Here is a 14,372-nt window from a genome sequence, read left to right as displayed (position 1 = left end):
ATACGTATGGCCACTTAAAAAAGTTATATTATTGATTAAAATGTCACCAGTGCTCTTTAAGATATCATGCCAGGAAAATAAAACCAATACTCTCAATGCAGGGTTACCTTAATAGTAATCTTCCGTCCGTTTGTCTTAATAAGTTTTATAAAAACATAAAGTTAGCTTTTGCCAGGTTGCAGTGCAATGGCAACATGTCAGCTTCTAAGACTAGCCAGTACCCTTCTCCTTCATTGCTTCATCCTAGGTGAACACACAGCTAGGTTATATATCATGGAATTTCTTCAAGAATACCATAATGAGGGGCGAATGATAGCTCACCTGGTAGAGCTAGTGCCTCATGTACTAAGGCTGAGTCCTTGCTGCAGTGGCCCAGGGTTCGAATCTGACCTGTGGCTCCTTCCCTCTTTCTCTCCCCCCCTTCTTCTGTCACCCTTCAGCTGTCACTATCAATTAAAGGCAATAAAAGCTGGAAAAAAAGAATACCATAATGCAGCTCTACTATACTTAACAAGCCTCACAAACCCAAAGCCTTCAGTATACGCTGTCAAAATCTGGAATGTTCTCGCAACGGCCGACGTCACTCAGCACGGGCCATTGCACAACATCAGTCTAATTGCCCCACTTTCAGCAATATTCCTACTCTTTTGTCCTGCCTAAAAGAGCATGTATTAATATTATGCCTAAACTCAAAAGAGGAACTGTGCAATGGGAAATTTTGACAGTTGGGACAAAACTCATTCGATGATTGAGAAAATTACTTTCTCTGCTTCAGAGAAGGGAGCTGGCAAGAAATTGATGTTTCAGAGCTCAAGATGTGGGGTGTCTCCAGGCTTTGGAGAAGGAATAATGTGCAGACTGAGTTTTTCCAACAAGAAAAACTATCTGTATTATTTCCTTTTCATGTCATGTCCCGTACGTATACACAGGACGCATTGGCTACATAATTACAAAGTTTTCTTGTTCGCCATGGTGTACAAATATACAGTAAGTTGTTAAAATTAAAATATCTTTTGACTTTTAGATGAGCAGTTTTAACGCTATGACTACTCGGATGGCACAGTTCATGTTATGAAATAGCTTCCATATTTTTAGCCTCTTCCTCATGTCAGCACAGGCTTAATCATTAGCAGCTTAAAAAATCAAACACACTTTAAGTCTTAAGCTACACGTGTTATAGTGCAAGGTTAGGCAGCTATGAACAACAAACAACTACAGTTTCCGAAGTCAAACATGTTCAACCCGGGGCTGCAGATGAAAAATCCATCAGAGGGTTTGACTCTGAACAACAATCAAGAAAAGACGTGAGAGGCTGGCTGGGCTACAATGAGGTTAATGTTAGGGGCGGCTATTTCCTGAGGCACGCCACGGTCATTTATATTTATTAATGACTAATTGTTGTGTAAAAGTTGAGGGCAGAAGCAGATTTTCTTGGCTCGGGTTGTTGTAAGTAAGCTGTTTGGAGATTTCTCTCTCTCTCACCCTGGCCTCTCGAGTTTGTCGAGCTCTGAGTCACTGCACAGTTCACTTACTTGGTGTTCAAAAAAGTGCATACAGTTACTCAGAGGACTAAAAGGCTCTGCTGAAGTGGAACGTCAGGTAACTTCTATCATGTGAAAAATCTACCGTAAAATAGAAGAATTGCACCTTCTGTTTCTGTGCTTGTAAACTCCTTGCTGGGTTATTATCAGCTCAGTAACATGGCTGATTAGTTTTTGCCTCATTCACAAAGTAGTTATGTCCCAAATTGACTGGATTTACACCAGTGCTCATAATGCCTTTAAATAACAATTACTTGATAATATTAGGAGTAGGTTTCCTCCTCTGCAGTCAACTTAGAGGGAGGGTGTTGTTTTCATGCCGAGTGGGAGTGTAGGTTTCCACAGTCTCACTGTGATATTGCCGAAGTCAGTAAGGTAGATGAGATGAGCTCTCAGAGATGTGAGATTACCCACCATAGGCAGGCAGCAGCACCATAAAGGACAAATGTTGTCCAATTCTAAATGACACAACTCCATTATATGACAAGGTCAGAAACAGGGCGGTGGAGGGAGGGAGTGGGCCGTATAGCAAATGGATTCTCAGCATTGTAGATAAGACTGTGAGTGCTGTGTAACCGCCTACATGATTGTATTACTTTTATATCCCAATAGACTGTTTTGTAGCTGAAGATATTTTGGCCACAGTAGGTCGTTCCAGCGATGGAGCACAGGGTCTAGTACACAGGTTTGACTGGGTATCATAATTTCTATGATTGCAAAAGAATCAGATTTGTAACCAGTTGAGAAGAATTGAATTGAATATATTGTGTCTTTGGTGCTTAGTGTTTACTGAGGGCACATGAATGTTTTTGCCTCTAACTGCCAATGTTAGTACTGGTAATTTGATTGGTGCAATGTGTGTGGGTGGGTACTAAAGTTGTTTGTAATATCGCTCCAATTCCAACGGCTCCACAGGCAGTTTAACAGCTTCGGGGCTGACATTAACCATTAAATGCATTTCTATCCACCTGTTTTTATGCACATTTTTAATTTGTGCATAAAAAAACCTGAGTGGAAACACCAAAAAGTTTTTTATGCTTGGCTGGGGAGGGGAAAAGCAAGAAAAGCAAAATGTGACAAAGTGCAATGGTAACAGACTTATATAAATAAATCATGATGTTCATGAAATGTGACTTAAATGTCCACAGACGCTTCCACTTTATAGAGTGACAGATGAAACATCAGATCTGTGTGGAGCAATGAGGAGACTCTAACCTTGCTAAAATGAATACAAGAAACAAACAGAAATGCCATATTTCTATCAAACCCAGGTTTTACTCTTTTGAAGGCCAAGTGTGTAACATTTAATGATGATCTATTGGCAGACATGGAATATAATATTCTATAAAAATATTCTCAGTGTGTTTTCATTAGTGTATAATCACCTAAAAATAAGAATCATTTTTGTTACCTTAGAATGAGCCATTTTTATCTACACGTGATATGAGCTGTATTCAAATGGTTGCAATCTGCAACTTCACCACCAGATGTCACTAAATCCTACACACTGGTCCTCTAATTACTTAATTTCACAGTAGAGGATGGGATTGTGCATTAATGCTCATTTTCTTTTGCCAGTTTTCTGGAAATTACTTTGTCTTATGTTTCATGGTTAAACATATGGAGTGCTGAGTGCAGTGAATATTGACAGTTTGTTCGTTTCCAGACCACCACTGGATCCATTTAACATCTCTTTTCTTACAATACACCATCCAGTCGATTCAAGAGCTGAAATCAATATGGGATCATTATTCTGACAGATTACAGCTTAGTGAAAGAACAGGCAATTTACTGTTTTGCTCATGGGGTGTAAAGGATGAGCACATTACTCACATAAAATTGGTGATGATAGTTTTCTCCCATTGTAAAGGTTATCGTCACATGCTTCACCCATGTTTCTGAATCTTAAAAATGCTGTCATATCTTGATGTTTAAATCAGAAGATATTTTCAAATGCAATTTCATCTCTCCTATTTTCCCGTCATAAAATGCATAGATTTGTATTTGTGGCTGAGCAGCAAGCAGAGGCTTACAAAAAAATAATGAGGGCTTTTTGGTACCTGTCAGATATGTGATGTCCAGATGTCCACAGGAGAAAAGAAGCATTCACCTTTCATTGCCTTCCTTCTCAGCCCAGCCTGTCACCCAACATTTAGACTCCTGTGATGTGTCACCTCAGGCCATCTCTCACCCAAATGTAACCAGACATGTTCAGTTATTTTTCCACGGGAAGCAAATGATATTATGTACGTGACTGACAGGTGCTCGTGAGAGGTTTCTACAGATTCTGATCAGACTGGCGAGATGGAAAGAAGAGATCATAGCTGGCTGAGATCTCCAGCCTCTGATACTCAGTCAGTGTGAGTCATCCTGGTTTCTTATTGTTGAAAATATCCAGTAGTGCATGACCAGGGACAGGGGAGATAAATAAAGAGTGTGCAATGCTAGTTCTAGAGGTGCTTGCTAGACCTCCAGCTGAACCTCAATCTGCAGTCACATAAAGACTTTTTTTGTGTAGGTCCGAAACATGGTGAAGGAGTTGGCTTTGTTGCATTGAAGTGGAAACCAATTTGGCAGTGTGGCAGTGTGAACTTAAATGCAGTGAATACTGATTTACTGAAAAGTATTATTACACGTGGCTGCTATTTTTGTAGTTTTTGTAGTGTTAACATACTAACCATGTGTGCAAGATGAACACACAGGTTGTAAATAGGCAACAGTTGAGTCATATTATCTAAACCAGGAAAACAGTGTGTGCAAAACTACGGCAGTAAACTGAACGAAAGTGTGTCTGTAAACTGCTCTGGATGCAGTTTAGGTAGTAAACTGGATTGATTCAAATAAGTTGGATTGATCCGGGGTTTGTTGTGGGATGTCTGATGGATCACGTTTCTTGCCTCATCTAACTTCTTTTACTGATGTTGCTGCGTTCTCAGGCCTTAGAAATGAAAAGATAATGTCTGCTGACTGTCTTTGACTCAACCCCATGCTCCCTGGTTCCTACTGAATACGCAAGTCTTTGAAAATGACTCACAGATATATAGCTTTTTATTACGAAAAGGGTAAGTACGTTTCTAAAACAGCTTTTAGTTTTTAGTAAATGTTACTCATGCAGGTGTAAATACAGTAGTGCTTTTGGGGACTATTTACAGTGACAGATTAAGTGCACTGGTGACACATGGCAGTTCTGTGAATATACTGTACATATATATCAACATCTATGTATTTATATATAAAATTGTAGTAAATATAAAACAAATCAATTGTAAAATAACAGATCAATGTCAAATTTTCAATAATTTACTTGAGAGTAACTGTGCAACATCCACACATTGAGGGATGGTAGAGATGTGGCCAGTGTGATTTGTGTATTGCCTGAATAACAATGTGAACACATATAATGTTTATGAATAGCATGACCTAGTGGCAGCATACTGTACATAATGAAAATGGGGCTTGATGGAATCGAATAGATACAGCAGCCACACTGATTCTTATTTGTGGGGCTCTGCACAGTAATTGGATCAGCGGACAGTGATGAGCGAGGTGATGGTGACAGACAAAGTCCTCTGTACTCACATTCATAGGAAATCCCATACAAGAGCATGCACTGTAGAGCATTAACCAGTCTGAGGAATTATTTGCATTGTGCTGTTGCAATTACTGTAGAGGACACCAAGACTATATTTATGCTTCTGTTGAGTGGAACACCGTGCCGTTACATTTTTGCAGCGTCATGCAAGACATAGAGGAAGCGAGAGAGAAAGGCATGGAGCCAAGCGACAACCCCACCAACTGGAGCTGCAACACTCAATTAGACTGGCATCTGTCAGGGAAATACTTCATCTCAATCGGAGATAATTTAACATGAGATATGGACAAGTGGGAAGCTCAGAGAACATATTGCAGTGGTGTTCAGCCCTGATAAAGCTGCCGGAATAATTAGATTGTTTGATCTGTATAACCAGTATCCCAATCTAGTATGTCAAAGGTGAAGAAGTTTGTCTTGCTTATTACTGGCACCACATACACTTTATTTAAGCAGGCATGTTTTCTAAACCACATAGTATTTCACACTTAAAAAATCTACAAAATTGTAGTCTATATTTTTTGTGTTTTATGATAATTTCCTGCATGTGATTATAAGGCAGGATTTGCATTATTTTGGAGGAAATTCAACAGCGAACAGCAAAGCATGACTACTTTTCTGCCTGCATTTGATCAATTTTTTATCTTAGTTGTCGCTGCAAGTGGTTTATTGTTGAAGTGCATCATCTCACAGAAGTAATACTTCTATTACAGTATTATCACTGCCAAATAAAAGCTAACAAATCATTTGCTTGTTTTCTGGGATTCATTGCAGCAAGAAATGAACAGAATGCTAACATGTGCACACAGAAATGAAACATTTTCTGGCACACTGTTTGTTGGTTGTACTGCTGTACAAATGATTTCTAAATTGTTGGGAAAAAATGTTTATGCTTCTGTTAGGAGCCCATTTGAAACAATTCTTCCACAGCCTCTGAAACTGATCTCTAACTATTTGTTGAACTCCCATGTAATCAAGTCACTGCTGCCTGGTAACCACATCCAACAGGCTGCATTCAACAGACCCTTGCCAGACTTTTACCTCCCCGTCAGGACAAATGTGTGTGCCAGCAAAGACAGACAGCAGTAACCCCATGAGCCAGCCTCCTACGAGTGGTCTCTCTCTCTCTCTTCCTCTCTCTCTCTCTGCACTTTATCTTTCCTCTATCCATCCTCCTCTCTCTCCTTCTCCATCTGTCTGTGTTGGCAAGCCAGTCTAGATGTTATCTACCAAGAAGATCTAGCGGTGGGTGAAGAGAGGCTGCCCTGGATCCATCTTCAGACATTCATGTCCTCCTCCATTACACATGAACATTTTTGGCATATTGCTATTAGCTCCAAACCCGGGACTGTGTGTTTACGTGCTTAAGAGTGATGTGCCATAATCAACTGAGCCAAGAGCTACCTCGGGGAGCCTTTTCCTCCCAGCATGCTTTTCCTCTGGCTGGCTACTCCTTCAGACGAGGAAGTCAGTATAGGAAGGAGTCGGGTTTAATAGGCATGCCTTCACCAACTGTGCCTGCATGTGTTTTCTTCTCTGTAGCACTACTGCGAGCACACAGTAATATTGGCAGTTGAGCTCTGTTACAGCAGATTCTAACAAGAGAAGGAGGTCTACGCAAATTAGATTTTTTTCAAAGTGTCTGATGTGTGAACCTTTTGTTTGACCCAGTTTTACAAATGGTAATTGAAACTGTAGAGAGGAAGCTGGGTGGCTTTAGAAAACTGCCTGTTGTTAAGAGGGCTCCCAGATTGAGATGGTGGTGGTGAAAATGTACGACCCACATGTTTTTATTATTATTATTGTGTTTGGTGTAATTTTTGGACTGAGCTCTTGCCAGGAGAAAAATATATCTTCGATTTATTTAAGTCTCCGCCGGGTTTTATCAAAAGTGCCGCCCTCAAGTGAGTGAAATATTTCTGGGAGAGTGGGCAGTACATACTACTTAAGTATTTATTAGTGACAGTCATAGCACAAACACAATAGACAGAGTGAGAAAATTAAAGAACAGCATTGCCTGCAGTGCGTTCAGTCTCAAGTCTCTAGTTTGTGTACTAGCTGAATGAGCCAGAGGGATGCATGTCCCAATCCTAATATTTATATTCATATGAAAACAGTTCACTCATTTGCTGCTCCTTATATGATGAACAAGTGTTCTCTTTTATATAGTTTACTTTATAGTGAGCAGTAAATCATGATTTCAGACAGTAATGCATCATCACTGACATGTAGTAGCGTACGCACAGTTGTAGCCTCCAACTGTAATTTGTGTTGCTAAATGTGACATTGCACTGCATTGTGGGATTGTGAGCCCAAAGTAGTGTTCATGCTATGGGCACTACTTTATTTTCAAGCCTTAGTTGGAATTTGTATTTATTGTTATATACAGTAGAGAATACATCTTACGCTCACTATAGTAAAGAATGATTTTAACCACGGTGAACATACTATCAGCATGTCATCGGTTTAGCATTGTTATTTTGACCTATTGACATTTACTAGAACTGCTAGGCTGTAAACCCATTGTAATTGTTTGCCAAATAACAGCCTAAAGAATAGCAGTCTGCTTTTTCCCAGTTAATGATGAGCTCTACCCTTCTAACAAATGCTGCCATATACAAGACTAAAGGCCACTGCACACCAAGTCTGTACTTTTCCTCCAAAATTGTTGCACGTTCTGTCAATCATGTTTACACACCAACTCTGAAACCTCATTAAAGTTTTTTGGAACTGGTTAGATTTTTGGCATTTTTTTGCACTAGTCTTATGAGAAAAGCACACAGACAGCAGGGAGAGCGACAGCACACAGACAGAGAGGGGGGACAGCTCAGCCTCTTGTAGCTGCTGTGCCAAGTGCAGGAAGCGGACAGAGAATGGCGACAGCCTACGGAGGTACCTCCAGTGGAGAGAAACAAGGAGGGTAAAAAGAGAGATGGAGTGAGACGCACAGCGACCGCATCGAGCAGACAGCTCTTTTCTCCAGCGAACTCTCCCTGTTCTTGACACCTTGGACCCAATCACTCTTTTTCTACTTTCAGTGAGAGGACCACAAAACCATCCTCATTGCGTAATAACTCCATCTCTTATTATGAATTTCACAACAAATACAATAACAAAATGCATCAGACAGTGTGCAAGGTTTCTATGCGTAACAAATTTAATTGGATGATGGATTCAAAAAAATGAATACGAAAAATATGGACTCTGGCTACTCTTTGAGCTAAATGCTAACATCAGCATACTGAGATACTCACAGTGATAATGCTAAGGTGCTGATGCAGGTAGTGTGTTATTATGCTAACATTCAACAAGCATATGGCTGAGACATTCATTCAGTCATTAGTTTTACAGGTATTTGGACATAAACCCAAGTACTGGACGACTTTAAATGTTTATATACTGAGGGTGCTAGATGATGATCACCAAAGTCAGTAAGAAACATCATCCATGCATATCTGTACCAAAGTGAATGCCAATCCATCTGGATATTTCACTGAATAAGTGAAAATGTTGGTGGTGCTAGATGAAGTGGCAGGGGATGACCAAACTCCGTAGGATTCATCATGTCATGGCAATCCAGCCAATAGTTTTTGAAATATTTCCCTCTGGACCACAGTGGTTGACCAGTTGCCAACCACAGTGCCATGATGCTAGCAAAAAAAAAGCCACAAAGTCAGTTCTAATGGGTATGGAGGGTGGAAAATGTGTCTTTATGTTATGCCGCCATAATTATCAGTTCAATTCAATGTATTATTTCTCCTAAGTGGGCCATTTGTGCTGCAGGAAGCATAATAACACATGCAATATAATACAGAAACAAACAGCAGTTGGCATGAACAACAGCACAGGGTGGCTTACACCTTTGCACAATGAGTCACTAAAGCTCCTCTGTATAAGTGTCCACCATAACCACAGAGCCTATAAATAGTGCACACTGAATATTGTCAACATCATCTAGCAACATCCAGTTCACAATGTGGTATACATTACATCAAAAGAAAATGACTAATTTAATAATTCTGGACATGAAAGATCAGCACTCTACATATAAATACACTGCTCTAATTACATCACATCTCTGTGCTAAAGTCTCTTCCTCTTTCTTTGTTGCTTGCCACATGCTCGCCCCCAAACATCCACCCAGGGAAACTGATCTGAACAACTCTCGTAACCTTGAGAAGGTTTTCCTCACTGCAACAGCAAGCTGGGAGGTTGGCAGTTCCCTTCTGAGGAAACCTTAATTTGAGGCGAAACACAGCAACCTGCATATTTACCGCTGTCAGAATACGAACGAGAACCTTCAGCACTTCCAAGCTGGGGGTTGGCTCTGACAACAGAGGATGAGAAGCCAAGCGTTCGCTCTGAGCTTCCCATTGGGTGCTTAGAAGCGCCAAAGCAGTGGTGGGAGTCGAAAGGAAAGCTCAATCGATCCTTGAGAATGAAATCTGAGGGCCTGGAATTCAAGCCAGCAGCTCCCCCCTCGTATAAATATCCTGCTGATTCAAAGAGTACATATATCAAAGTAGGTCAAAGCATGCAAGGAATCTTAGTGCAGAAAAAATTAACAGATCAATCAAAGAGACACTCAGCTCCCCTCTGGCTGATGCCTCGTCAATCCTTCAGACATGTATGATTAGGCCTCAATATATGGATGTTTCTTCAATGACATATTTTAAGGACGTAAATAAGTCAGTGGAGCTCAGGGAAAATTAATGACACACTTTAATTTCCATATGTCCCCTTTCCTCATGTTAAGCACACGCTCTTAAGAAGAACCATCAGTAGGATAGGAAAGAGAGATGAGAAGGGAACCCAAGTAGAACAGCTTATATGGCTGCATAATGTCAAATTCAAGGATCTTTGAACCTCAAGGAGAGAGAGAATAAAAGAGTAATAATATTGAGAGAGAGAAGAAACCTGTAGACAGTGCAATTATTAATTCCAGTGTCAGTCCTGCAATACTTTGTGCCACAGGTAACAATAAACATTCGAGTTGAAAGCACGTCAAAGAGACAGCGTTATAAAAATGCAAAAGATGTTCTCCTTTTCAATTCTGACTTTCCCCAGGCATGTGAAGGTATTATCGTCTTAAAGAAAATTTATTCCAACATTTCTTGACTTTGTTAATTGAGTTGTCTAATCTAAATCGATGCATTTACTTTCAGTTTCTACCTTAACTTAAATTTATTGTAATCATATATTATCTTCAAAAATCCAAAAATGTCATCTTATGTGTTTTTTTAAACATTTCCAAAATCTTCATTCATGTTTTTTTTTCATTTAACCATGAGACAGAGAAATGCAAAAAGCAAGCACAGTACAAACTAAATGAACAAGAATATTTTGTAAATATGGTGTATATATATATAGGATACCTGGTAAAAAAAAAATCAGGTTTACAGTTGGAGTTAGTATGGATGTTATCCTAGATCTTTCTTCAAAACAGGGTATGTATGTTCCCAGCCTGTTGTCCCTCCTGAAGAAAAGACATGAGCCCCAGGTTACCTTGCTCTCTCCGATGCACTCGGCTGCTCGACTGACTGAAGACTCGAGTGAAGCCATGCTGAGGAGAGATAAAAAGGGCGATGGCTCATCTTGGTTGCACACTGCTGGTGTGGGTACCTAACACATGTGATGAGTAGAAGAAACAGGGCGGTGCGAAGCAGGAAGACTATTGAAATCAATAGTTAATGGTGTCATAATTAGAAAACATTGTGTGGGTGCTCTGACAGCATGGATTGCATTCTGTGATATATAAATCTTATATACACCTGTTCTCACTTTAACAGCTTCCAAAGTTTCCACCTTGGGAATAAAATACACCCCTGGGGTGAAGGCTTTCTTGTTCTCTGTTAGGGGTGGAGATCATTGACTGAAAGACAGTAGAAAAATAAAAGGAACAGAATCAATGTAGCTAAATAGATTTTTCAGGCAAGTACGCTTTCATATTTTTCCACTGCTAAAACTCAGGTCTTTGTTCTTTATTTATTGCTCATTGACTCACCTTTTCTCTTGTGCATTGCCCTTTCCTTCTTATTTCCACTTGATCTGGTAAAATGTAGCAAAGATGAAGAATCTTTGTTTTTTTTCTCCTTGCTTTCAAAGAAAATCTGTCTTCTTCTGCCCCTTTTTGCTGCCTCTTCCAATTCTCAGTTTGGTTTTTGCCTTTGGTAGACCTTGAGAGCACTGTGGATAAGTTTAGTGTGGAAATGTCTCCGGTTGTTGCATGGCACTGTCTCTTTTTCCATTTTCAGGCCGACCTTGACTCTGTTTACATGTATGTTGTGAATCGTAGCTCACCCTGAAATGAGATTTTAGTTTCATGGGCCACTGGCATGTATGATGCATTATATGATCTTCTTTATTCAACCTTGCATGTTTCATTTCCCCAAAACCACACCCATTTGTTTTTTCACACCCGTGCACACAGAGCCCCCATGCATTTTTCCAATTCACCTCCTGCTGTCTGAATCCACCTCACATTCCCTCTCCATTGAGCAACATGTATGCACAGCAACATCCCATCCTGTAGCCCATGTTCCCTTTGTTTCTCTCTCTTTCCCACACAAACACGCACATATTCCCTCTCCTGCTTACCTGCCGTCTCTTAGCATGTCTCTCACGTTTGGAAGTGCCGTCTCAGAGGTTCAATCAATAGTGCTGCCAGGTCTCGCAGACCTGTGCTGCTTTGTGGACAGAATTCAGACTGGCCTGGTACTCTGCCCCCCAAAATACTGCAGCCCAAGCACTCCACGGATCAAAGAGCAGCCTGGTTAAAAAGAGACCGCAACTACAGACATATTCCTCTACCCTTTCAATGAACACTGAGTTGTCTTTGCAGTACTGATTATAACACAGATTTACATGTACATACATGTAGTTCAAAGTTTAGGTACATGCACTTAATACTCTACACTCACACACACACATCCCTGAAAGCATTACGTTTTTTTGACAGGCAGAGTGAACAGTGCAATATAACTAAGTTGATCTGAAGTCTATTACCCACCTAGATGTATTGTCTGCCCTTAATGGTGGTCCTTTGTTAAAGACTATAATAAGGCACAGGTAAATGGTCTATTAGGGCACCAAAGTGCTCAAAAACACTATTTAGCGTTGTCTTCAGGCCAATTTGTACAATGGACTATCTTTATCACAGCACCAATTCACCTGATCCTTCTAAAACCATGTTCCTCTCTTTCTGAAGGCATAGTGCTTGCAAATCAGCAGCAAAAAGACCAGCTTTTATCTGTGATGAATTTTGGCAAAATGGAACTATTTATCTGGTGCGACTAGTGTTTCATGTGTGAAGAAATAACCAAATAGTCTATGTTTTTGTTGCTGTGCATGACGCAGGAACTGATAGTGAATTTTATGCTGACCTGTTTTGATAATGAGTCTGGAAGCACGAGGATGCTGGTGGTTACTGCGGCTAGTGTGTGCACGCTGCCTCCTGTGGTCCTGAAGGCGACTCAGAGCAGTGTAGCTGTCAGTGGTGCTGATTCAGTGGTTGGGCTGACTAACAAACTGCCCAGGGTGCTGGAATTCAGTTTCAGCGCTGCTTTTTCTAAAACTTTACTATTGCTTCTGATTTGTGAATTTATTTTTTTATCATTCACATTCAGCAGAGTTGAATTATTGACAGGTATGGAGATGCATTGTGTTCCCGTGCAAGCATTGTTCTGCTCCCACATTAAGACTTTTCTGGTAACATCAGGCTAAGTGGAACCATTACATTTTGTAGACATTAATAATGTGATTGGCTGTTTATTCCTGTTTGCCCAGCGATGGACTGTAAATCTGCCTAGAGCATGCTGGGATTGGCCCCAGCGCTCTCCGCACAGCACTTTATTACAGGTGATAACTGCATATCACTGTCTCCTGTATGAAAAGGTTGGCTGGTCCTCTAGGAAAAACACTGGTATTTATTTATTTACACAGTTCTATTTAAAGCCTACCACCTGTCTACTGTGCTGTCTGTATAAAAATTGGTTTGTATTAAATTTGCAGTTTTTCATAATTGCTCTGTAGTTGTTATTGTTTTGTTTGTTTTCTCAGACTACAATATTTCCATCAATTTTATCAATTCAAGTCTTTAATAAAGGTTATCAATCAGTCAGCCAGTCAATCAAACATTCTGCTGGTGGTTTCAGCAGAAACAGTGTATTTTCTGATATTTATGAATATCTCCCCACTGAGGGACCAACTAAGACCAAATCTGTCGGCGCAAACACATCATGCATGCAGCCTATTCTAACCTCAATATGTTCTGCCCAACCTTATTGTACCGCTGCAGCTCATCTGCTTTTTGCCTCCACTTTGTAGCGCTGGCACGTCCTCTACTAATGGATTATTAATCACATTTTGCTTCATCTGAAACAACATTTCAGACAAAACTCCCGTTGTGCTCCCAGGGTCATCCCGGTGCACGCCAGGAGAATGCCTCCTTTGACGTGAGTCAGCAAATGTGACATTCTCAAGGTGCACATCACACTTATAGAGTGACACTGTGTATTATAGTATTCAGCACAGCTACATAAATGTGCCTCCCCGTCTTCCTCGTTTGCCTCAAAGTGAAGTCCTGCCTTCCCCCATGTTAGCAGTCTGAATTTGCATATGTGCTCAAAAAAATACAGCACAGTGGACACCACTGTCTGCATAATTCTGCAATTAGGCACACATGCTACATACACACTCATATAACTCTACAGGACCCTTTAATCATTTCCCTAAAGTAAACTGGAATGTCTGAACCTTAAAACCTAAACCCTTTAATGAGTCAGCATTGGCAAAGTGTCCTCATCTTTCTTGTCTTGATGAAATCAGTATAGAACTACACAGCAAGCATGCATACGTTCACACATATAATCACTGCCTCACAAATACCCCTGATTACCAGAGAGGCCCGCTCTTTGAAATACTCCAGCTCAGTGAGGTGTGTATCTAAAGATGTGTGCGTGGACACGTGTGTCAGTAAAGTGACTAGAAATGTAGGCCGCATGCTGCCACATACCCTGGGGGACTGTAGGAGTGTCTCCTTAACTACTAGGGCGGGCAAAGTCAGCACACTGTTAGCAGATGGTGATTGGCTGTCTCCATTCTTCCCATCGTCCCAATCCACTGCTGACCTGAGGCGTTGTTTTAATCACTCTTGGTATGGCACCGTAGCACAGCAAGCCACTCCACATCCACCGCACGCTGTCTTCTCCATCTCCCCCCACCCCCTCCGCCCCCTCCCCCCT

Source organism: Morone saxatilis, unplaced genomic scaffold (genome assembly GCF_004916995.1).
Source record: "Morone saxatilis isolate NCDOM2014 unplaced genomic scaffold, NCSU_SB_2.0 Contig3, whole genome shotgun sequence".
Taxonomy (NCBI): domain Eukaryota; kingdom Metazoa; phylum Chordata; class Actinopteri; family Moronidae; genus Morone; species Morone saxatilis.
The sequence above is the reverse complement of the archived record's forward strand: the minus strand, read 5'-3'. Positions refer to the sequence as shown.